Source organism: Athene cunicularia (assembly GCF_003259725.1).
Source record: "Athene cunicularia isolate RWA chromosome 10 unlocalized genomic scaffold, athCun1 chr10_part1, whole genome shotgun sequence".
NCBI lineage: Eukaryota > Metazoa > Chordata > Aves > Strigiformes > Strigidae > Athene > Athene cunicularia.
Genome location: NW_020799112.1, coordinates 7,409,508 through 7,434,022, shown reverse-complemented (window position 1 = coordinate 7,434,022; position 24,515 = coordinate 7,409,508). Strand labels below are relative to the sequence as shown.

Below are 24,515 nucleotides of genomic sequence, written 5' to 3'. Positions count from 1 at the left end.
GGGCTTCGGTGGAGGTGACTCAGGCCGGACCCTCGGGGCAGGTCCTGCGGGTAAAGCCAAGCCCAGGCGCGGGGCCCGCAGCCCGGCGGGGGCCTGGGGCCGGGCCCACGTTCCCCGCGGCTGTGTCGGGGGCCAGCTCGGATCCCCCTGACAGGCAAGGGCGAGCGACGCAGGATCAGCGGCTGCCAGACCCCCGGGGACCCACCTCCAGCACTGTCTCCAGACAAACATTTAATTCATTGTCTAAAAACCTTGCAACTCATTTCACAACCAGTGTCGGTGGCCGGCTCCAGTGGCCCCCGTGGCACTCGACAGAGAAGCTGCCGCGTTCCTGCTCTGCTGGGCGGATGCCTCAGCCCAACCTTGACTACACAGATACCCCCTGGCTGCCAACAGTGACCCTTTTTCACAGCAAGCACTGAAACCACTGCTGGAGCCCTGCTTGCCTTACGCAAGATCCCAGCTTACTTTTAGGTTCCAGAACTGTGAAAGGGGGAGACGTCCTGCCTGCCCGACAGCAGGTCCCCCTCTTGGTGATCTTCCAAGGGCTGTCTGAGACAATGCAATGCCCATGAATAAAAAGATGACAGGATTTTGATTAGTTTAAAAATTAGAACCTTCTCTTCTGTAGCTTTCAGATGAGGCCAATCAGTGTCAAATTCTGTGAACATCAGGAAAAATACATGCAGTGGAATCAAACATATATTTTAAACAGGTAACACCACAGCCTCATCTTAACACCCTATTTAAAAAGACCAAATGTTAAAAAATTCTCAAACGACAAACTATTGAAAAACATAGTTCCATGCTATGGGAGCTGCTGAACCGCTCCATTACATCCACCAGTAGTCCTCTGCTCGACAGTCCCAACACGGGCAGTCACACCAGCGACTCGATGATGCCCGTTAGTCTAGAGCGGTGCTGGGAACCACTCCCTGAGCTGGAGCATGGGAGAGAACAGAGCCTTCTGGATTCTGCTGTCACCTCCAACACAAAACTCACTGCAGGGTGCAGTTCTGCAGATCAACACCCAACCACTCACTTGACAGTCAAATCAGACAACTAGCAGATGGTAAGGGACACCGGTCTCTTCCAGTCACCAGAATTACCAGCACAGCATCACCTCCTGGCCATAGGAATACAGCAGCAACTGCCAGGAAGTGATCGAGCACTTCTTTTTAATAGATGCTTTTGGATCGTTAAATCCTGGGACAAAGCATGGGACTGTTCTCGGAAAGGCCTGCAGCAAGGCACGCTGGCCTTCCAGTGACCCCGGGGGGCAGCCAGTTCTGGTCACCAGTACAAACACACACAGGGAACAGTCAGCACTTGCAAGTACGATTCTCAGTGGGGATACTTAAACGTGTTTATTAATCTTTGGAAAGAAAATGAGGGTTCAGTCTGAAGCCAGCTTTTTAGGGGGAAAAAGCCTGGGTTCTGAAAAGGAGTACACATTCACGCTGTCTTCTTTGAAAGAGCAGAGAGCCAATATTAACTGAGTAAGACTGACCCTTTTTCTGTTTTGGTGGAAAATAAAATTTTCCTTTGAAATGTGCACTACATAATATGGAATGAGAATCTATGGGTTTCCATTTGTTTAATTCATGAACTAATGGACTGAGTCTACTAGAAACTACAAAGACTACCTAAAGGTAAAAGCTCCTCTGGATGTATGTGCATACTGGGACTACATCAAAGAACAGTTCTACAGATGCTGAAGAAGTGGCCATGGTTGAACAGTTACAGCCACCCACTGACAGGAGGATCTAAACATTCAGTTCAGGATCTACCAAGCACTGCCTGCAACTTCAGCAAAGCCTTGTCATCATGGAATTTATTGATTCTGACAGTAGCCAGGACTGTGAAACAAATTGTCAGAGAGATGTCACTGCATAGATCAGACTGGGAGTGTCCCACCTTTGGCTGCAGAAAGGCTCAGCTCCCCACAGTCCACCACAAGGGACGGAAGAATTCCAAGTTTCACTTCTTTGAAAGAATGTTTGCCTCAAAGAGCTGAAGCAATCTGGCTTACTGGTCCCAGTCTCTTTCATGCTGCTGTTATAACTAGTTCTGTTAGCTGTAAGGTAATGATCAATCATTTCAGTCAATTTGGTTTGATAGTTTTAATTAAAATTGTTGGTACAGCAGCCAGAATGCAGCCCACCACACCTCCATGTATTCATTATTCCTGCCTGTAAAGAGTGCAGATGCAGAAAAGCCCATTCCATAGCATACCTGTGCATCCATACTCCCTCATCTGATCAAGTTTGGCCCCAAAAGCCTTCTCATGTCCCTTAATCCTTAAGAACTTTAGGATGGGAACACTGGGTCAAGCCACAAGCCTATCTAGCCCACAGCCACGAGCGGACAGCTAGGGAAAGAGCATAAAATACATGACAGACAGATACACCTCCAAGCATACCTCTCAGCTCCTGGCAGATGCCCTCACTCACCAGAAAGGTTGTTTCCACATCTTTATGTAGAAATTCATGAGCTTCTCTACTGCCTTCTGAAGCTATGTATGCTTTTGAACTGTGGCAATTGTTTAGCGATGCATCAAGTGTAAAGATTATTTCCTCTTGTATGTTTGGTTTGTAACTTCTGCTTAGTGATTTTATTTGATATTCCCTAATTCTTAGGTTATGAAGGAAAAAAGAATCATTTCCCATTAATCTTCACTAGAGCTTTTGTATTCTCGTATCTGTCCCATTCTCTTCCACATCCTTTTCTATAAGGTGAGAACTGCTAGGTTTGTTTTTTTTATTTGGTTGGTTGTTTTTTTAAGTCTCCTCTTGCAGTGAAACCTTTTTGATCATTCCTATCACTTTTCTGATGTTACAATATTCTTTCTGAGACAGGGAAAGAGGGAGAGAGACCAGAACTGCACAACACATTCAAGAATTCATAGCAGTATACACCAACATAAGGGCGTAATGATGTTTTCTACAGTGTTTTCTACTTATTCTGATTCCTAATATTTGATTTGCTTTTTGACTGTAGCTAAGCACTGCTGCTATTCTTTAGAGCCAGCCCTTGATGTAGTGACCATCAATAACTTCAAATCATCAGGCAGCTCTGTTATTTCAGCACTGGCACTATACTCCAAATCATTCATGAACACGTCAAACAGCACAGGCCCCGCACAGATCCAGGGCATGTTGCTCATGGCAGTGATGGTGGTAAGAACCTCCCTCACCATGATAAAGAGGAGCATCAGGGTAACATCTGCCAGGGGCCATCTATTCACTGAGAACACAAGTCTAACACTAATCTTAGCAGTACCCAGGTTGTTCGAGTCCTTTTTAAAGGTATCTCATGTTCCAGGTTTCTTCCTGTGGTATCCTGAAGACATTTATGTTGATCCTTAATATAACTGTGGAACAGCATCTAGCTTTAGAAAACATTTTAGCCACCAGTTAGCAAAAGCTTACTGATTTCCATGAAATCACAGAAGAGGAAATCAATTGTAATGTACCAGCCCTGCACAAGAGAGAGCGTGGGCTGGCTCCACTCTGATGGCTGGAGGTTTTTTGCATATGCACACAGGCTATATTTGCCCCCTCCTATCCCCCAAACATGAATATAATACCTTTGTTGTCTGTGCTCCCAGCCTCCTCTGCTCATCATCACTTCAGACTCATTTGCTCATCCCCTGTGCACCACAACAGATATTCTTACAAACAGAGGAGACCATTATAACCACCTATTGTCTTTGTCATCCTATTATAACCAGTATAACACAAGCCAGAGAGATCTGCACAGTCAAAGCGAACAGGGAGTCAGAAGTAGAGAGCAAAGTTAATGGGTAGGGATGCAGCATGACTGCACTAGGATGTACAAGGTGAACAAAGGATATTACCTGAAAGGTGCTGCTTTGCAGCAGTGCTGAGGACAAAGCAAGAGGATGTATTTGCTACTACTGCTGCCAAACTAGGCTTCTTAGTATCTGAGTTAACACCACCCACTTCAGTGTAAGAACTGCCTAGGTGGCCCTGGCCTACAGGGTAATATCACAGAATCAATTAGGTTGGAAAGGACCTTGAAGATCATCTAATCCAGCTGTTAATCCAGCCTACAGTTTTCCAGGTCTAACCCTACAACACAGACACACGTCTATGACACCCCAGAGAGCACTGCAACTGGTGCAGGAAGGGAGGGAGGGGGTTGGATAGCCTTGGTCTAGAACCAGCCTAGGTTGGAAATTGCATTGCCATTAGTAGATTTTTCAGAGCGCTTCAGGATCACAGCTCCCCCTGCCACAAGCGGGAAGGGCAGACACATGGGGACACTTCCTACAGCAACACAACTCCGCAGCCTTTTCCTTTCCTATGCCCATTACAACGATGACCATATTCAGCCTCTAGCAGGAAACTTAGGGCAGCAAGATCTCATTTTGTACTGATTTTTGTAAATTGACATAGCATATTCTATTTCAAGCAGCAAAATAAGATTTGATATAACCGTCTAAACAGGACATTTACGGATACTAGTAATTGTTTCAAAATCCCTCCCTGTTAACAGTCATGCACGTACACTTTTAAGAATGAACTAGTCTGATGTCCTTAACTGTATTAAAACCTTCTGAATATATAAACAGGACAATTTGTTATGTTACATCCATGATCTTGTTTTATAAGGACACTATATAGTTTCAACAATATCGTATCATGCTCTTATCTCTCTTTTACATCAAAAATTTTTGTATGTGTCATAAAAATTTGGTGTCTTCCAATTGCCATTGAGAATTTACATTGGAAATAGTTATCTCTATGAAACTCATAACTGAAGGTTGATGCATATACTTTCTCTAATTTACCTGTTGCTTCCCATTCTTGGTTATGTGTTCAGGCCCCAGCAGCTAGGAACGCATCTTTTTTGTAGTTTGCAAATATTTTTTACAAAGAAAAATTACTTACGAGCTATGGTGGTTTTCACAAAGCACAGTTCTTTGTCATCCGTGTACTGCTTGACCAGCAAGACACTTAACTCAAAGCTGAGGAGGTTCTTGAAACAGCTGCTGCCTTTACCATGAACCAGTTACTTAACTGGCCTAAAAAGTCTCCTGCACTCCTGCCTCCTTCTTTGAGGCAGCCCTCCGGACTTCATGTGATCAGATAACAGTTGCAGATAACCTCTTCTTTTTAGCTTTTCAAGAAAACAACCAATGACCATTGAGCAAAAAGCCTAAAAATAGCTGTCAAAAGCAGAAGAAAGGAGGCACCAATAAGGAAAGCACTTACTGAGCTTCAAGTCTCTTCCAGTTCCTAAAGAGCGGGAACTGAGCTTCTAGCTTCCACTTCCTACTTTCTAAAGCTAGGAAGACCTATGGAGCTATGATCAAGAACATTTCAGTTTCTTTAGTCCTCCAGGAAATCAGGAGATTCACCTGACAGTTGTGGCACATCACAGAACAGGCACCAGGACCACAGAACAGAGGCTTAGGATTCAAAACTATATATAGAGAAACAAACACCAAACCCAACAAACAACTAATCTCCAACCCCCATCTGCAAACCAACAAAAACCCCACACCACAACAAAACCAAAAACAACAAACTCAAAAGAAAACCAGTGCTCTTACCAGTACTGAGGTAAGGCTCGCTGATGTTCAGTTCCAAGAGCCACTCAAACATTGATATTTAAAGGCACTATTATCCTCTGATGCAAGGACAGATTTATTTCAATCACTGAATTAGAGAAAAGGGAGGTTTTCCCACTTATGCTAACAAAATAAATTCTTCTCCAACAGTCAAACAGACAACAGTCACTGAAGCACTATGGTTTGAAACAAAGACCCCGTCTTTTGGCTGAGGAATTCTGCTCCCTCTCCACGGCACTTTGAAAAGGCCTCAGAGCTTCCTGGGATGTTAGGTGTTGTTCCCTTCTGTCTAGGATATGGAATTAAATCTGGAATTAAACTGTTAACAATGCGAATGCTTATTTCATCACTGCACACCTGAGTCAACATCATACTGACAGGAATGTTCTGGATCATAAACATTACAAAGCCACAGACTGGCTATTGCTCCAGGCCCGCATAACAGAAGCAACTTATTCAAATGTTTTCCTGTTATTTTCAAGTTTTAGGGTGCAGCCAGGGTCATGTCTCCATGCTCTTCTCTACCATGATGTTTACAACAGTTTTATATAAGTGAAGGCTGCATGTCTTCATAAAATATGAGACCTCCAAGAACTATAGCTAAAGCTCAATACCAAATAGGGCTTAACATACGTGTTGAGTCTAAAGATGTTGTGCTTCTCTGAACAGGAGCTCTGTGTTGCCCACTGTCTTATGCTCAAACACACTTGATTTTCTTCACAACTATAGGCCAAAGGCTTTAATGAGAACAGAGATTCTAATGAACAGTATACTCACTTCTGAAGAGTGTTGGGACAAAGAATAACCATGGCCTGACCCAGCCATAGCCCTGATACTGAGTTCTATGCTTTTCTTGGGAAGGACAGGTATTCATTTCTCTGCACGAAAAGCATGCAGTTCTCATTGCACAGAACTGACTTCTCTGTTAGTCTGCATCCCATGCTTGTGGGATCTCATTACACAAGACTTCTAAAGTATTTACAAGAGAAGAGGTAGCAGGCTATCACCACAGCACGCTGTACAGAGAAGACTGCAGAGAAGCACAAGGATTTGTTTGCATCTATCCTCTTGGAAGATTTTTTTTCTTTGACTATCCAGTTACTCACTTTCACAGGCTATCTGCTTTCAATAAACCAAAACCAATTACTTGTTCAAGTCTTTGCAAATCACTTCTAAAATCCCCTTGGCTATCCTCATACCTATCTAGGTACAGCAATTTTTACTCTTCTACAGGCTTTACTGGGATGTTTTTAAAGGATACTTGTTTTTGCTGAATACTTCTGCATCTTTCTGTGGAGCTCTTTAATAAGTCTTCTCTACTTCCTATCTCCTTCCTTATTTACAGATATTTATTCTGTATGGTTGCTTGAATTCTGACTAAAGATTTGTTTCCTGCTTTTGTCAAATTTTCTTAATTTTTAAATAACAATTTCTGAAATTAAGTGACACTTCATTAGTTGTTTGTATACTTATATTTCAAGGAACCTTTATCTCTTAAGTATTTTATTATTTCAGCTGCTTTGCAGGTCCAATATAGTTACACATTTAGGCTTCTCTTCCTGAATTTGAGAATAATCTTTCCATCTTTCTGATACTTCAGGGCCTAAGGAGTGATTATCTAAACTATTGAGATTTAACTTCTCTAAACTTGCTGTGGTATTTGACAAGTTTATAGGTGGATAGCCCAAGTCCTCCATTCCATTTAGTTCTTTATAATTTTCTTCACCAACTAAGATTTAACTTTTGTGTTAATAGCATCCCTAATGCAGGTTCAGAGAGACTGAAAGCACCTGTTACCAGCCTCTTTTCCAGTTCCTACTTTAAACAAATTCATGAACCCTGTGAGTTTTCTGTGGCAACACTGGTCTCTCTTGTCCCAGAAAATAAGGTTTTAAAAATGGTGATCCTAATTTAACTCAGCAACTCAAAAGCTTTAGGGAAAATGACAGAAGATGACCTGTCTAGAACTCTCGGCGGAAAGGATAAAGAGGTTTATAAATCAAGGCTGCGAAACTGGAGCAAACATGAGCAGTACTAAAAGACCAGAAGAATCATGAAAAGGATTGAGGCAAATACTGGGGCACAGTAAGAACAGCAGTGTGTCCCCTACATGAGTGCAGCCGGACTCCTTGGCACCCAAAAGGGTGCCTTAATGCAGCAGACAGGAAGGAGGGACCAGGATCAAATCCTAGTGATTTCTTAGAGACACTGGGAGCAAACCCTCATGTTTTCCTAGTAACACTGAGTTCAGGGAAAGACTTCAAAAGTGTTTCCAGTAAGCGGCATATGTCCACCTGAAGAGAAACCCATGCCTTTGACATGGTGTTCAGGTTGGCTCTACTTCTCAGCAGCCTTTGCCAGCATTAGTCCCCGATTAGCACCCACAGGACTGCTCCAGCCAGAGACACAGCACAGCTTTCCATGTGTCCCAACAAACATACAGAATGAAGGAGAAGGTACAAGCCAAGTCTAGCACTGAAAGTAAGAAAGAAATGCAACCAAGACAATGTGAGAGAAGCTGCAAGAGCCAAATGTGGTGCAAGACTGCTCTTCCTGCAGAGGGCATCTTTTTCTTCCAGACATGTTTAACTGTCCCAGATCACATTCTTCCTCTGAACTGGCCAGTAATCTCTTGTAAAAGACACCAGCTGCCCTGAGAAGGGTCAGATTCCTGGGAACTTGCTGTTTTAACTCTGTCTCCAAGGCCTGAACAGAGGCAAGAAGGCTGCTAACATCCTTCTGAGGGAGTGTGTCGGTCCAGAGGCGCCAGTTCACCAGCTGCTCTGCTCATTATCCAGGTAACAGATGCCATGCTGCTTTTAGAGAGGACAGCTGTAGGACAGTCTGACAAATCACAGCAGGATCCCAGGAGACAGGCAACAAACATCAGTGGCAACTGGGGAGAGATGCAAAGGGAAGGCGGGGAGCTAAGCCTGGCAGACAAACCAGAAGGAAGGCTGGGGAGAGGGTAGAGTAGGATTTAGAATTGGCAGTGGCACAGGTAAAACTTCCAAGACAAAATATATTCAGGGAAAGCTGGTAATACACTGAATGTACTACTGTGTTCATGTGACCATGTCAAAGACTGTAGAAGACTTGCTTAAAAAAAAAGGTATAGTCTTTATTAAACCATACTGGTCTTGCTCATTTTCTCCTCAATGCGGTATTAGGTATTTAGAATTGGAAACTGAGATGTTGAAATGCAGGCATTTTTCTATAAGTAATGCAAACAGCTTTGTCCCATCCCTTGAAGCTTCAGAACCCATAACCTGTCAGGTTCACTCAGGTTTAACTGGCACTGTATGGAGGCTCCTCTCACAATGAATCTAATTCTGAAGACAAGCAAAAAATTCAAAGAAAAACTAACAGCCATAGGATCTGGTTGCTACTACATGCAATGATACCACAAGAAGTAACCATATCCTATGATTACAGAGCAGGAACTGTTTTTCCAGGCATATTTTAAATTTAAAGAGATAAAATGTTAGTCCTTTCATTAGTAAATGGTGTGTATGTTTGGGATATTACAGTTACCAGCCATTTGCTGCTTATAAGACCTGCTAGGCAAGAAACAGAAAAAAAGATGCAAAATAAGCAAATATTCCTTAGACATCGATCAAAAAGGACATTCATTTTAGGCACTATTCCCTCCTGGATTTATGCCCTCCTGTAGGATGAGATCAGCACTGCAGCACATGCTTTCTTGCAAGTATGTAGCTCAGATGAAACCAGAGATGAAAAACAAATGGAGGGGAGGAAAAAAATAAAAATCAATAACCTCTTTGAATTATTAATCTTCACGAAATAGGAATAAAAATGCAAGCAAATTCCATCTTTAGAACAGTGATCCCAGGAGAATTTTCTTTATAGGAGTCTGACTGTCTCCTGCAGAATCATTAGTACTCAATAAAATTTGAAAGGCAAAGAGGTAGGATTAGGTCACACCTAATGGCCAGACCATTCACCTACCTGAAAGGAAAGTAACATTGTGAATAGCTGTAACCAGTTTCCAGAATAGATACTGCCAAAACGAAGGCAGACAAAATCCAGAACCAGCCTCATTTTACAAAAATATGAGTAAAACTACTGAGAACAGGTCATCCAAAAAAAATATGGCTTTGTCCTGTTGTTTAGGGATTTTTTCCTATCTTTTTTTTAACTATGAGAAATTTAAGTCTCATGCAGCTTGTCTGTCTTAGAAAGTTCTACAGATAAAGACCAATGTAATTGGGGGAAAAACCCACTGTTTTAAATGGATTCAAAATGCATTCTGCCAAATCCATTTAACAAAAGACTGAGAAATCAAATCATTATTCACTACCTCAAGGACAGGTCAGTGTACACTTAGTACTTCTTTTAAAAAGACAATAAACAAAAAACCACCAACATCCATCAGGGCACAAATAACTGAAGAAAACAAACCAACAAAATATGCTGCTTCTGCTCTGTGTCCTGGAAAAGGTTGAACCATTCCCCAACAACCTCAGGATGATTTTCCCTTTTGTCCTGGGTTGGACAGAGCTAGAGTTAATTTTCAGATGAAGCTGGGAGTGGGCACAGCCAGGACAGCTAACCCGAACTAGCCACCATACGGTATTTGATGCCATATGATGTCATGCCCAGTATAACTGGGGGAGCTGCCGGGGGGAGGAGGGATCGCAGCTCTAGAACAGGCTGAGCATCAGAGGTTCCGGGTTGTGAGCACTGCATCGTGCATCACTTGCTTTATACATTCTTTTATTAGTATTATTATTACTTCTTCTCTCCTTGTGTTGTCCTATTAAACTGTCCTTATCTCAACCCACAAGGTTTTACCTTTTTTTTTTTTTTCCCCAATTCTTCTCCTCATCTCACCAGGGCAGAGAAGGAGGAGTGAGCAAGCAGCCACTTTGTGCTTAGTTGCTGGCTGGTCTTAAACCACAATACTTTTCTATCAAATTAAAGGGTTAATCTTCTCTCAAGGTCTTCAAACAGCTCCTGACATCTCAAATCTTTATATATGAAAGGCAGTACAGCAGAACTGGTTCAGCACAAGTCACTCACTACCTCCACTATCCTTGAAGTATTCAAAAGACTGTTCCAGGACAAACCCAATTACTCTTCCCTCTTTGCCTCCCTATATGCTTCAAGAATTTCAATTCCATGAACTGTCAACAACATTTAACCACAATGTCTGGTTTTAGCAGCAAGAGCAATAATATAGTAGGGCAAGTTTTAACTTTAGAAAATCTACCAGTGGATTCAATACTGCATGATTTCAACTCCAAGAGCTTTGATAAGAGAAACTCACAAAATTGGAAAGTTAGTTATCTATGGAGATACAATGCAGAAAACAAAGTAAAAACCTCACTGAGCAATATTTTTGTCTGTGTTTTGTATAAGGACTAATTCTGAGTAAAAAAATAACTGTATTAGTTTACTTCTAGTCAAATAACTTTATCAACACAATCTGGTTTGTGAAGACTCACTCTCAAATAAGTACGCCTGCATCAGGAACTCAACTGCTAGTACTGTACTGACAGTTTTGCTTGTGCAGGCTTCCCATGCACACCAGTCCTAAGTGATGCCCAAAGAAAGGAGAGGGGTGGAGCACAACAGTTACCATGTGGGCACTCCTATCACAGCAGTGATATCCTACAGTGATATCCTGCTGCCTCTCTGCAGCAAATGAGTCCCACATATAACACCTACGGCTGATGGCTCATCCTCTACCATTTCCCCCCCCAAAGACAGCAGGAATCTTTGCTTGTGCTGAACATTTCCCTTTAATGAACACGTATGCCTGTAGTACTCCACTCAGAGACAGCAGCTCAGAGAAGCATGCTTATACACAAACAAGAAATGAGCATGTGGTGACCGCGGGACTGTGTAGGAACTCTTACATTACCAAACTTAGCCTCCAAGAAACCACATCTGCATGTGTCATCTTCATGCATGAAGCACCCTCCTGCTCCCTAGGAAGTTTTTTATTGCAAGCTATATGCTGCAATTTTAAGAGCCATCCTATCCCTGAATACAAGTTATCGACCATCCTGAAGCAAGAATCAAGATCTGGGCTATGACTCAGGGCTCTGTGGGGAAGCCTATTCAGGCAGCCAAGGACAGGTCTGATGCATTTGTATTGTCAGACAGAAAGAAGGAAAATAGTTCCATATTCTAGAAGGATGTTAGCTTCATTGGGAAGGTTAAAATCAGTTTTAAATGAGGAACAGCTGATGAGCAGATATTTGCTCAAGATATATCTAGGGGAATCTCATATAACTGTTGTTCTCAAGGAATCGATTACCTGCAAGAAAATACACTAACTGTTAACTGAAACTCATGATTGGTACCAAAATCATTGATTAGAGCAAGGAATTTACACCATACTCGTGCAATGTTGGTTATTTTTTCGAAACCAGTAACTTCACTGCTGAGAACAGCGCACATGAGCTCAACTCAGCTTAGACAGGTAGCTGTGGATGTTGCAGGCTGTTAATTCAGAGTAACAGAGAGATCAATAATGTGGCCATTACAGACACTACTAGAGATTTTTGGATTTATCTTTTGGTTGAGGGTTTTAATTTTTGAAAGGCAGATTCTAAGATTCTAGAACTGAAAAGATTCTAACACAGTTACAAGCATTGTTTGAGGTTGAAACACCCCAAATTAGTCCGATTTATAAACCAGAATGCATTATGAGGTGAGAAGACAGCTGCAGGTAGTAAGATTTCTTCTAGAAGAAAACTCAGACCTAGTAGATACAGGCAGAATGCAATATAGGGTCTGGAAAACACAAACAAATTAATCCTAGAAGTGAGTCACAGTTTTAACCATAGGTAATTAACCACTGAAACTAATTACCCATGGTTTATAGCAGACTGCTTGCAACCTGATGCATTCAAATAAAAAATGCCTCACGTTAAAAAGTCTGTACAACACAAAAACCGTAACACCCCGCAAAGACCAAACACAAATCACAGTTAAAACATTTGCTTGGTTTAAAATAAAAATTGGAGAACGTGTTCAGGCAGTGAATTTATTTTCTTTGCAGTGCTCTTAATTTTCCAAAGCTCAAACTTGGGAATTGACTCATTTGTTCCATTACTGCTCATCCAGACCAGCAGGATAAAGCAAAAAGTTAAAAAATTACAGATGGAATAGGGATCTGGTGTGAATCCTCTGCAGTAGCACATTCACCCCAGCAAGAAATCAGGAAAAGCTGATTGCTTTTGCACAGAATCCTCTATAAAGTTTCCAAATTGAGCAGTAAGGCATTCCATTAGACGGAATAGTGAAAACAAGTTGGTACTTCATAAGAAAGCTGCCTCTAGACACAAGCCCTTAACGATCCCTGTTAACACCACTTCAGGATTGATGATTTTCTATCACAAAGTCTGTTATAATTTTTCAGTATCAATATCATATAGAAAGCATGTCATCTCAGATTCCCCAGGAAAGAAGCAACATCTGATCAGGAAAGGAAAACAGTGCCTCCAGTCTGCAATTTTAAGTTCTTACAGGAGGAGGACAAAGGCCTGTATTCTAGCAATGCCATGGTTAATAGGGCAAGACAAAATCCTGGAACAGAGCCAGCAAGACTGAGGGACATCTGTTTTGTAAGGAGGTAGGAATTATGGCATTAAAATTACAGTAGCACATGACAACAATTAATCCATGGCAAAATAGGATTAACGGGCTCCTTCCACACAGTTTTTCACTCTTCTGAATCTGCATCTAGTGGAAGAATTTATTTCCGGAAATAGCAGCTGAGATCCTAGGCAAGATCCTGCCAGGGGAGCTCTGTCCAGCTCCCCGGCTCAAGCTGGACGCAGCGGAACACCAGGAGCAGCATTATCCTGCCCCCGTTTCAGCGTGCTGTGCCAGCACCTCCTGCACCTCTGCCGAAGCTGGTGACAGCGCGGCCGTTTCTGTTGCTTCTGGCACACCGGCGCTGCCAGTTGCCCTCCTCTACGCCGGAGCCATGAGACAGTGCACACTGACTGGCTGCAAGTGAAGAGACTTTCCACTTCATGACGCCACCACGCAAAGTGCTGCAGAAGCAGCCTGCCAAACCTCTCTAGATGTATCCACGAGTGTGAGCACAGCAGCAGCGCGGCTGGCTCAGCCCTGGGTCCTCAGGCCCAGGAGGAGGCCACTTTAAGTGCAACACTCAGGTAAACAGGAATTGAGCGCAGGTGCTCAGAGACACCCTCATCAAGCCCATGACAATACCGGGGGTTCTTTAACAGCAAAGAATCTGTTGGAGATTCTCCAACTGTTGGAGTTGGGGAACTGCCTTCACAGCACAGTAGAGGAAAACAGACCAAGCAATCTGTCAGAAAATTATACACAGCTGTTGATACTATTACATGTTAAAGATTATTTTCCTACTTAATCCTTCTTCCCCTTTGCTCATCTTGTTTCTCTTAGCAAGCTCCAGTGGCAAGGATTGGAAAAGCCTACTCTAAGCCATGGAAGCCAGGAACACTAGAGGAGAAAAGTGTACAGAGCCACAGTAAAACAATGACACACTAATAATACATTAACAAGGCTTTTGTCACCAGTCTCTGGATACGACTGATGCTAGAATCCTGTCAACGTTTGTAAAAAATAAGTCACCCAAAGCTTGTATTATCTTATAATAAGTATCTCTAGTTTCAACACCTCTGCTAAACATGGAACATGAAGACTCCAAAAGAAGTGTGTATTAGAACGTTTTATTTAGAAGGTTGCTCTGTCGTCGCAGCTGCTGTGCTTACACTGCACATGGCCACCAAGAGAATGCTGCCTTTGTCAAGTCAAAGAAATGTCACAACAACACTCAAAAAAAAAGGAAGACAAAACCCCAAAAAACCCACAAATGAACACCAGCCCTCCCCCTCCAAGTTATTCCACGTGCAACTACTGTGATGGACAACATGAGTTACAGGAGCGATGTTTAAAGAACTGTTCTGCATCATACAGATCCTTCATAAACTGTTATCGAGCAACTGAAAGCTGCTAATTTTATAAGATGGAGAAAATGGACTCTTCAACAGCCTGTGTTGTTTTTCTGCTGGCATTGAGTGGAAACACATGCTGCTGCTTTTTTTTTTTTTTCTGTTAACTAAACTCACTCAGAGCTTCTGAACACTTCTTATTTAAAAAAACCCCAAACATAAACAGCTTATCAAAAAAGTAGAGATAAGACAATAAGACCAAACAGCCAATGAAAGAAAATAAAATGCTATTCTAGGCAAAAAAATAGAAAGAATTAAAATAGGTTACACACAGAAAGATGGCAGGTGTCTGCTGAGAAAAAAATCTTATGTAAGGTGCTAAAAGCAGTGCCTACAACCCTTGAAATGCCTGAGTTGTCAGAACAATGGAGCTGGGTGTTCACCAAGGTCATAAAAGATGCCAAGAGCCACTTCAGCCTTCCAGGAGGAGGCCCCAGCTGCCCCAACCTGGCCCAGTACTGCACAGACCTCAGCCAAACTTTACGGAAGCCAGTTAGATTCCAGAGGATGATGAGGTCTGCAGTGAAAGCAGGAGGGTTTATTCTGTGGTGATGTCACCCATGAATAACAGCTGAGGATGAGACCTGGAAATCTTGTATTTATTTTCAAGTACTACAAAAAGTCACATAAGTGCCATACCATAAATATGGTCCATGATTATAGAGAGGCAGTAACACTGAGTATTCATTAAAATAGGGAATCCAGTATTTTGCAGAAGTTCTTATGTGATGGACCTTGTTCAAAGGTGATGTGTTTATCCCTTCTTTAGAATTATCTTTATGAGGGTAAGAGATGCTCTAGGATAGCACTGCATGCTGTTGCTGCTTATGAAGGTAACACGAAGTGTTGTGTCTATCAATTCAGGTTTAGCTTAGATCAGGCTTGAACAGTGGCTTTATCATAAGAGTCTTAAAAGTCCAGAACTCTTCACTTCAGAAAGGAGGTAATTAAAAATTAAAAAAAAAAAAAAAAAATCAAAATCCAAATCCAAGCTAGTAGATAGGGTCATTATTCACGAAATCCTAAAACAGTAGAAGCTAGGGAGCACTCAGTAAAGCTAAATCAACTTAAAACAAAAGAGGAATTTCTTCTTTAGACAGCTAGTGAATTTCAGGAACTTGCTGCTACACATGACTGTGAAGGCAGACAGCATTTGTAGATTCAAAAGGGACTAAATAATTTTTACTAAAAGGAGCTCCTCGTGGTATGCTGTTTAACATCCCTAATCCAAGCATTATGCATAGTGAGGGACCTGCAAGGGGGAGAAAGGGCAGCCAAAAGCAGTTAGACTCACGTGCTTCCCCAAACTGCATCTCTTGTTGCTACTTCTGGAGGCAGAATATTGGGCTGATTCAATAAGGCATTTCCTTTGATCTTATTTGCTTTTAAAGAGCTGAACAGAATTTTCACCTTACTATTCAGTAGAGGAGTTTAACAGAATCAGAGCATCTACTAAATTTGTTTTTTATAGGAATGATGCTTCACTTGAGTAGATCCTATATGATTTTACCAAAGCCTCAGCAGTTTCAAATGTATAACAAATATGCACAGAAATGTCAGTTGCAGAAGGTCAGTTTAATGCTTACATGAATTTTGGAGTCCAAAAAGCACCATTTGCCCTTTCAGTCAGTAATCAACATTTGGGCAGAACAGCATGAAAGCAAGAAATGGATGTTAAATTAATCTCTTCTTAGCTGAAGTGCAAAATAGCTTATTGCAGCTCTGGTTTCTTCACCAAGTAGCTTTTTGGGTATCGCAGTGAGAACCATAATATGTACCTTATGAATAAAAGAACATTTTGAAATACACAAAAGCAAAACAAAGATTAATCCTGATAACTTCCTGAACTGTCCTACCAAAGAAGGTTCAACATTCTGGCTTCAAATGCATAAAATACAGCCCAATATTATCGTCAAAGAGAACTCTAAAGATGTGGAGTTTCCAGAGGAGCTCTCTTAGCATTAAAAATGTCTGTTAAAGATTGTAAAAGGCGCATCTTGAAATAAAGTTGTATGTATGATTTTACAAGTTCTTGCTTTTGTGCTCTCTCTTGTTTTAAAACTTAGCTCTGCAGGTCAAATAGAGGCAGAAATATTCAGTACATATTTCTGTTCTATATTTGGAAGAAATTAAGAATATATTTTAGAGACAATTTAACTATTTCTATTTTAACAGTAATGGTGGTGGGAGATTGCAGCAATCAGACTAAGTCTGTATAAACAGATAATTTCTGTACAAGATCTAAGAGATTGACTAAGAAGCTCTCAGCTACAGTCTGAGCTCCAGTGCTCTGGCATTTAAGTCTTAGAAGACTGGAAAACCCATCAGCAGTAAAGATTCAAATAGAATACAAAATGAATGCCAATCAGCATGGCATTACAGAAAATATGACCTTACTTCTTAATAAAAACCAAATAAGCTTGTCAAAATCTCAAAGGTTGTATTGATATAGTGGGATTATTATTTCATAGGGCATGTCATATAAGCCTCGTATCAGGACTTGTGCCGCTCACCACATTCATAAACAACCTGAGAAGGGGGAAAGCAGACCGATGGCAAGGCCTATGGACAACACTGAGCTATCCGCATGGCTGGGAATGAACTACTGAGGGAGACTTCACAGTGCTGAGTTTCTTTGTCATTTTATTTAGCAGTATAAATCACACATGAAAAGACGCTAACTACTGCTAACTAGAGCTATTACCAGTGGGGAGAGGTCTTGAGGTTATGATAGTTCTATTCAACAGTCAGCTCACTGCTCAGCAGCAGTCCAAAAGTAGGCATGTTAGAAATCAGGAAAAGAAAAAATATCTTGTGATACTGTGTAAATACATAGCTCTACCCCACTTTGAACACTGCACAGTTCTGATCCCAGCATCTCAAAGATGTAGATTTGGAAGATATTAATAAAACAAGAAAGATAAAAAGTATGGAATAGCTTCCCTATAACGAACCATTAGGTAAGCCAGACCTCTTCAATCTGGAGAAATAATGAGGACGCAAATAGGCCAAATCTATAACACAACTAGATCAGACAGGAATTGTCCAGTGTAGGAAGGCACATCAAAATAAGACCAGATAGGGATGAGAATCCAAGGAAATAAGAGGTTGCAGATTTCTTCCTGTAACATGTCACTGAACTGTTCTACTCCTTGCTAGATTTTTTTTACTTCTAGTAGGGAATAGCTGAAAAACTTTGTAAAAGTTCAAGAGGGCTGAGTGTTACTAAACACACAGAAAACATACCTGTTTCCATGAGCTGTAAAGAGATGTGATCTAGGAGGGAGTATTTCATGTGCTCATCTTACACTCTTGCCCACGCATCCATTTTCTGTCACTGTGCTGGGCATACCTTTTGCTTGAACCAATACAACTACATACCTCGACATGCAGCATTCTTACAAAATGCACAAGTAACCAATTAAAGTATGTCTAACTGGTAGATCCTGGTGGTGTTTCTAAGTTCCACAGAGATATTCTTCAGTTAGCTCAGAGAAAAATCGGAAGCTGATTGTGACAGAAGTAATCTGAAAAGAGCAATGCTTGGGCTTGCTGCAGCCAGCAACAAGAAACATGGACTGCACTTACAGCATGGGAAACTGTATTTTGGGAGTCAGCAGTTCACAGGATCTCTGAGGTCACGCTCAGCATGGTTACTATGAGAGCAAATACAGCCCTCAAGCATGTAAGGAAGAAGCACAGAAGCTGACAGGTGCTTGCTTTTACATTTCTCTGGTCTGAAGTATGTTGGCAGACAAATGGTACAGGAAAGTTAATTGCTTGAGGACTAGAAATCACATCTAAAAGTCCAAAGAATCACTGTTGCATCTGTGAAAAAAAAATAAGGTTAACCACTGACTTTTTTGCTACCTAAACATGCAAATTTAGGACATAGTAGTCCTTTTACTAACAGCCAAGAGCTGAACAAAATCCATCAATAGGTGATCTATGTTACAGAAGTCTCTAGCAAGAGGCCACAACTGTGGGGAACATACACTTTCACTGTAATACAATTTTTACAAGCAATTGGTCTTTTGCTTCTTGTGTATAGCAGCTTTTGCTTGAACACACAAACACATCATCTGCACTACCTGGGAACTATAATTTGAATAAACACATCAGCTTTTTTTACTGTCATGAACTTGAGACTGAAAACTAACTAAGCAGTGTAGTGGAAAAAAGTATATGGCACAAGCTGACACACAAAGTTATTCCAAGTTCCATGAAGAAGATGAGTCACTTGTATAAGTAAAAATATTAACCTCTGAGATATTGGTTACTTTAAAAGAAGGATCAAATGAAGACTCTGAGACTAAGATGGGCACAGTGGACTAGTGCATTTGCCTTTGCTTCTTACCAGGTTTGTAACTTAACACCATCTGTGCCACTAGTAAAACTCCTTGTTCTTTAACTGTTGCAAAGTTGAGTTCATAGAAGCACAGAACAGCCTGAGTTGGAAGGGACCTCAGAAGATCATCTCTGGTCCAACTTTTCATGGGAAGAGGAACAGAGGAACATAGCACCCTGTCCCATCACATCTAGAAAACCTTCAGTGATGGGGACTCCGCCATGTCCCTATGAAGGTTGTTCCTGTGATTGATTGTTCTCACAGTGAAAAAAATTCTTTCTTACCCTGAGTTGAAAACTCTCCCAGGGCAACTTGCACTCATTGTCCCTTGGGAAGGGAAACCCTCCGTCCTCTTTTAGCTGCCTGTAAGTTCTAGAGAAGGAGTAAAGCCAGATTATTTTTCTCCTAGTTTGAGTTCATAGCATTCTAGGAATACTCATCCCAAAAGATAGTTGCCTTCAAGAACTGTAATGCAACTTTGCTACATCCTCAGTGGCTGTGGCAGATATATCTGTATCCTCTGTTGGCATTAAATGTAAAACCAAAGGCATCGGTAGGATGTGAAGCACGCACATGAAAGGCTTTGGAGCCTGACCGCCATCTGCCTGCAGGGCAGCTAGATATTACTGTTACACAAATCCTGCTGGCTTCCAGCATAAAGCATTAAGTTTGCAAAGAAACATCCAAGCTAATACTTGAAAGTGTTTAGTATTTCTGATAATCCTTTTACAGACGCAAAGAAGTATCTCATAAATGTTTCATTATTTCGAGCATTTGTTCCATCAAATTCAACCTGAATGTTGTTCTTAATTGCTTGACTTTCAATTATGTCAGTAGTTATTTACAAAAAGTTTTCTGAAGACTTAACACAAAGTATGACTTGAGAGGAAGGATCACTGGGATGGCTGTTGAGCTATTTAAAATCCCCTAGTCAGACTGAAAGCAGCTGCTAATATTCATGTAGAGAGCACTGTTTTCATAAAAAGAAGTCACTTTCTCTGAACATCAAAACCAACAGATACCAGAAAGCATACTTCCCTTGTGATGAGAAGTAATTCTTTGAGCATTTCACCTTACACCACATAAATTTTTATTGGAAAAAGACTGTCCCTCTTGGCTGTAAAGAACTATTAACATCCAACACAAGGAGATATTGTACATGATCTTAATCTACAATGGTAGCCAGCAGCAGCTGACAACTCTACAAAAGTGCACATGGGGCTTTCAGGATCTCACTTTGAATTGGTTTGACACTTCTGTTCATTCTTCTCATCACATCACCCTCTCCCTCCTTCAGCCCATTTACTAGCTTCCAGATTGCCCACAACACATATGAAGTTTGTCATGCAAGGTCTTCCATAGTTGTTCCTACCTTTTTCCGTTCTGCTGCTGCCACCCAGGACTACCCCTGGATGGGGTTGTTCATGATACTCAGAGAAGAGCCAGCAAGTTAGCATAGAAAAAAAGAAACTCAAAACTCACAATAAAAATGCCAACAACAAATCAACTGTCATAAGGTGCATTAACCATCACTTGCTTGACCACCATTATCAGCTCTGTCCTTAGCTTTTCTCCTCTCACTTGTACCATATTTGAGACTCATTTGTTGCTTATAATCTCTAAACAGACTAAAAACTTAGGGTTAGGAATTCATGCCAGGAGTTACTCTTCCAGCATACAGGAGAAGAGCAGCCTCCCTCAGATATGTTTACTAAATTTTATAGAAAATACCTCATTTGGCATATCACTTCTGAAGAGATAACAAACAGTATCTGGGAAGTGTCTTACACTGCAAATGCTATACCTGCATAAACAAAACCTAATGTTGAATTGTAGCACCTTAAGAAGCCATATATAGACTATTCTTCAACATAAGGGAGGAGAGTGCTACGCCGGACCTGGTTCTCACTAACAAGGTGTTGCGGATGAAAGTATTGACACGGTAATGATTTAGGAAAATAATCTAGATTTATTAATAACTAACAACTATTTGTCAATACAAAATAGCTCAGAAAGAAAAGCGACTTATTCAGGTTCTAAAATGACAAGATTCACTCTAACTTACTTAACGGTACCTTAATTTATAAACATATGTACATGCGCATACACAAACCAGACATATACATACAGGAACAAAGGGGTTTGGATTCGGTAAAATGAACACAAAAGGGACAAGCACACAGGAACAAGGGCAAGGGTACGTACCCCCACACACACCCACCAATAAACAGGTGAAATAGAAGCTAGCTCAAAGAAAATTTCCCTCTCGAGTTTAGAGCAAATACTCACAATGCCTTGGCATTCCTCAACGGGCGATAATTGAGACTCGAGCGGGGGGACTTCGCCCTGGCCTTCCGTCTGGAGCAGACGACACCTGAGAGGCGTCCCTGCTCAGGGGAGATGCTGGTCACAGGCCCGCTGCAATCCAGGAGAGCTCAAAGGGTCTCTCTGGTGGTCGCAGTTTATAGGGTCCAAGATAATTGACTTTTGTCAAATACTATCTGGTGCCTTCTGGCAGTTGCACAAGAATTTGATGAACATGCAACCCTGTTATGGTTCCATCTGATCACATCCCAGGCACAGGTGTGTCAGGCCATCAGGAGATGATGGGCCATTATAACCTTGTCCAAGCAACTGGGAGGGGCAGGAGCCAGACTCCTCAAGGTTATCAGTCCTTATCTCCACAGATTGGTGTATGGCTTGGGGGAATGTGGATGGAATCACACCTGGCACCAAGCAGCCCAACAAGGAGAGCAGGGAGGGGTAAGAATTGCACCACCACACATGGACCTGCTCACGCAGGGCCAGAGGATGCCACGAAGATGCTCCAGGGGCTGGAGCACCTCCCCTGTGAGGACAGGCTGAGAGAGTTGGGGGGGTTCAGCTGGAGAAGAGAAGGCTCCGGGGAGACCTTAGAGCGGCCTCCCAGGGCTGAAAGGGGCTACAGGAAAGGGGGGAGGGACTCTTGATCAGGGGGTGTAGTGATAGAACAAGAGGTAACAGTTTTAAACTGACAAGAGGGCAGATTTAGATGAGATAGAGGGAAGAAATTCTTTCCTGTGAGGGTGGTGAGGCCCTGGCACAGGTTAACCAGAGGAGCTGTGGCTGCCCCCTCCCCAGCAGGGTTCAAGGCCAGGTTGGACGGGGCTTTGGGCATCCTGGGCTACTGGAAGGTGTCCCTGCCCGGGGCAGAGGGCTTGGAACTAGATGATCTTTAAGGTCCCTTCCAACCCAAACCATAAAACTTGCCTCATTGCTCTCACCCTTTAATTTTTAAGTAGCCATGTTAAGCAGCATGTACCTTGCTGAACTCAACTGGCAATCCACCTCCACTGATGGAGATGTCTATTTATATCAGAACTTCCGTTTACCCATCCTTCTAACTGCTGCATGTGAAAGCCTGGCCTCTAACTCTATAGAAAATAGGCTCCCTTAAACAGACTTCATTTCCCAAACATTTTTGGATGGTAGACTAAATCACTCATCTGTGTTTGCTTATCTCTTCAAAGAACTTTAAGACATTTGAAAAGCAAGGCTTCCCTTTGCAGAACCAATGGTGACTCTTCTCAGGTAGACACTAATTTTGCCTTTTATTATAGTTACTACTGATTTGCTCAGTACACCTGACAGTTGATTAACGTACCCTCGATTCCCCAGATCCCTACAGCACCTTTTTTATAGACTGGCATCACATTTATCACCCTTTGCTCCTCAGAAACCAAACAAGGGAAGTGAAGGGGATACATGTTGCTAATATTAATCCAGATATTTCAGCCCTGACATATAAGGATTCCTGGACAAATGTTATACTCATGGGGACTCATTAGTGCTTAGTCTACTTGTACCATAGACTGTTATAGTTACTTCAAATTTAGACTGATCTTCTGCTGTTTCAACTGATGTTTCATACACAGTGTTTTAATCCCATAAGTGTGCATATACACATGCTGCTTTGCAAGGAGAGAGACTTTCTACCCCCATGTTAAGAAGTCACAGGAAAGTTAAGAGACCTCTCAGTCAGTGGCACATTTGTGGAGTCCAAGTACCTTCTTTCACAGCTATCTATTAGGAGAACAGCTTCCCCAACTGGGAAATATATTCAGAAGCTTTATCAAAAGTAAAACATACAGTGAGCAGTCTTATATAAAAAAGATTTTGTAAAGTGTCATCTGTGCTTACTATAGTAACTTTAACACACATTACATAAAAGGATTATAACTGCCTAACCAGAGTCCAAGCTTTTCACAAGCTAAGCAAGCACACCTTCTAACTGTTAATGACATTTTTGTAACACTCTTATTCATTGTTCTTCTCAGGATATAGGTCTTCAAAAAAGGGATTCAGAAAGTCATTTGACTAGTCTTACACTCTACCTGTGACAGATCTTGTGCATACAAAAGTACGTTGTAAAACCCAAAAGGAAAAGATAGATAATAAATAGCTTGCAAAGTAAAACTAAATTGTGACACCTGAATAAGGTACAGAAGACAAACTGTAATTTACTAGCTCAACAGACTTTTAAACAGCTTGTTTTTGTTCACTCCATTCTCAGTAGTTAAGATACATAATTTTAAGTCAAATTCCTTGCACCCAACAGAATCCTTAAGATGGTCTTTCTTCTTTAGTATTCATGTCTGCAGAATTCCAGGCAAAGAACTCACTAATTGAACTGGATATTCTAAATCACAATAAGCTTTATTCTGTATTTTTTTTTTCAAACACAAAATAATAGTTAAAAGCTGATAAATCAAAAACCAGACCTTTGACTTCTGAAGAAAACTGAGCCAGGTGTCGGGTTACAAAGAGTCGCAGTTGCTGATTCAGGTCACAGGATAGAATGTTAATGTTCCAGGAACGAATACCTGCCCAACAACAACAACAAAGAATAGTCAGCTGTTATTATATTACTCTAGAAACTAAAGTGGAGATCAAGAAGGTAATGGGACACAAGGACCAGTAATGCTTTTCCAAAAGAGTATACTTAAGGTGGACAAATTCTTCAGAGCAGAAGGCTGCAAGACGCAAGATGCTTCCCTTTCATAAAACATCTACCCCAGAAGTACAGGCAGTGAGCAAGTCTTTCCTCAACTTGGGCTTCACACAAGTGAAACTAAGCTACAAGGGATTGAGGCTAAAGAAGTTACAGTACTGCCTAATCAAGCACATACATTGCTAGTTTTCCATCTTCTGCATTATCCAGCATTGGTCACAAGCAGTGATGGTCCACTGGATGGTTAAACTACTAAACAGCTCGGAGACACCAGCTTCTCTCCTCTTGTAGCCTGTGCATCCTCCAAGCCACAAAAGCCCCTCCACAACTCACTCTGCCTAATCACTCCTTCAAAGCCCCTGATCCCACTGAGACCCTCGGAGTTACTCTTTAATCTACATAATCTTTGTAAGCTGATCGCCTTCACATTACGGTAGGAAGCAGCATCTGCTCCCAGTACAAGTGGCACCACGCCATGCTGGGGAAGCCACCTTCAGACCTGAGTGCGAGCAGCTGCACATTCTGGGTGACACCAAACCCTACAGATCACAGACCTTCATGTCCCAGTATGAAGCAGCCTCTCCTAGATGGTGCGAT

The 24,515-nt window shown here is 41.7% G+C and overlaps 1 protein-coding gene across 2 annotated transcripts in view; it reads right to left on the bottom strand.

The window, feature by feature from the left end:
- The window catches only part of MAP1A (microtubule associated protein 1A), a 58,154-nt gene extending 34,347 nt beyond the window's left edge, over positions 1-23,807 (bottom strand). The window contains exons 1-2 of one of the 2 annotated variants that reach the window (XM_026855639.1): positions 2,504-2,509; positions 618-620 (exon numbers count right to left, since the gene is read on the bottom strand). The gene's annotated coding sequence lies outside the window, so the exon portion shown is untranslated. Of the gene's footprint in view, positions 1-617; positions 621-2,503; positions 2,510-23,688 lie in introns of those variants that run through there. The other variant, XM_026855638.1, reaches the window with a different exon arrangement.
- Positions 23,808-24,515: the final 708 nt, after the last annotated feature.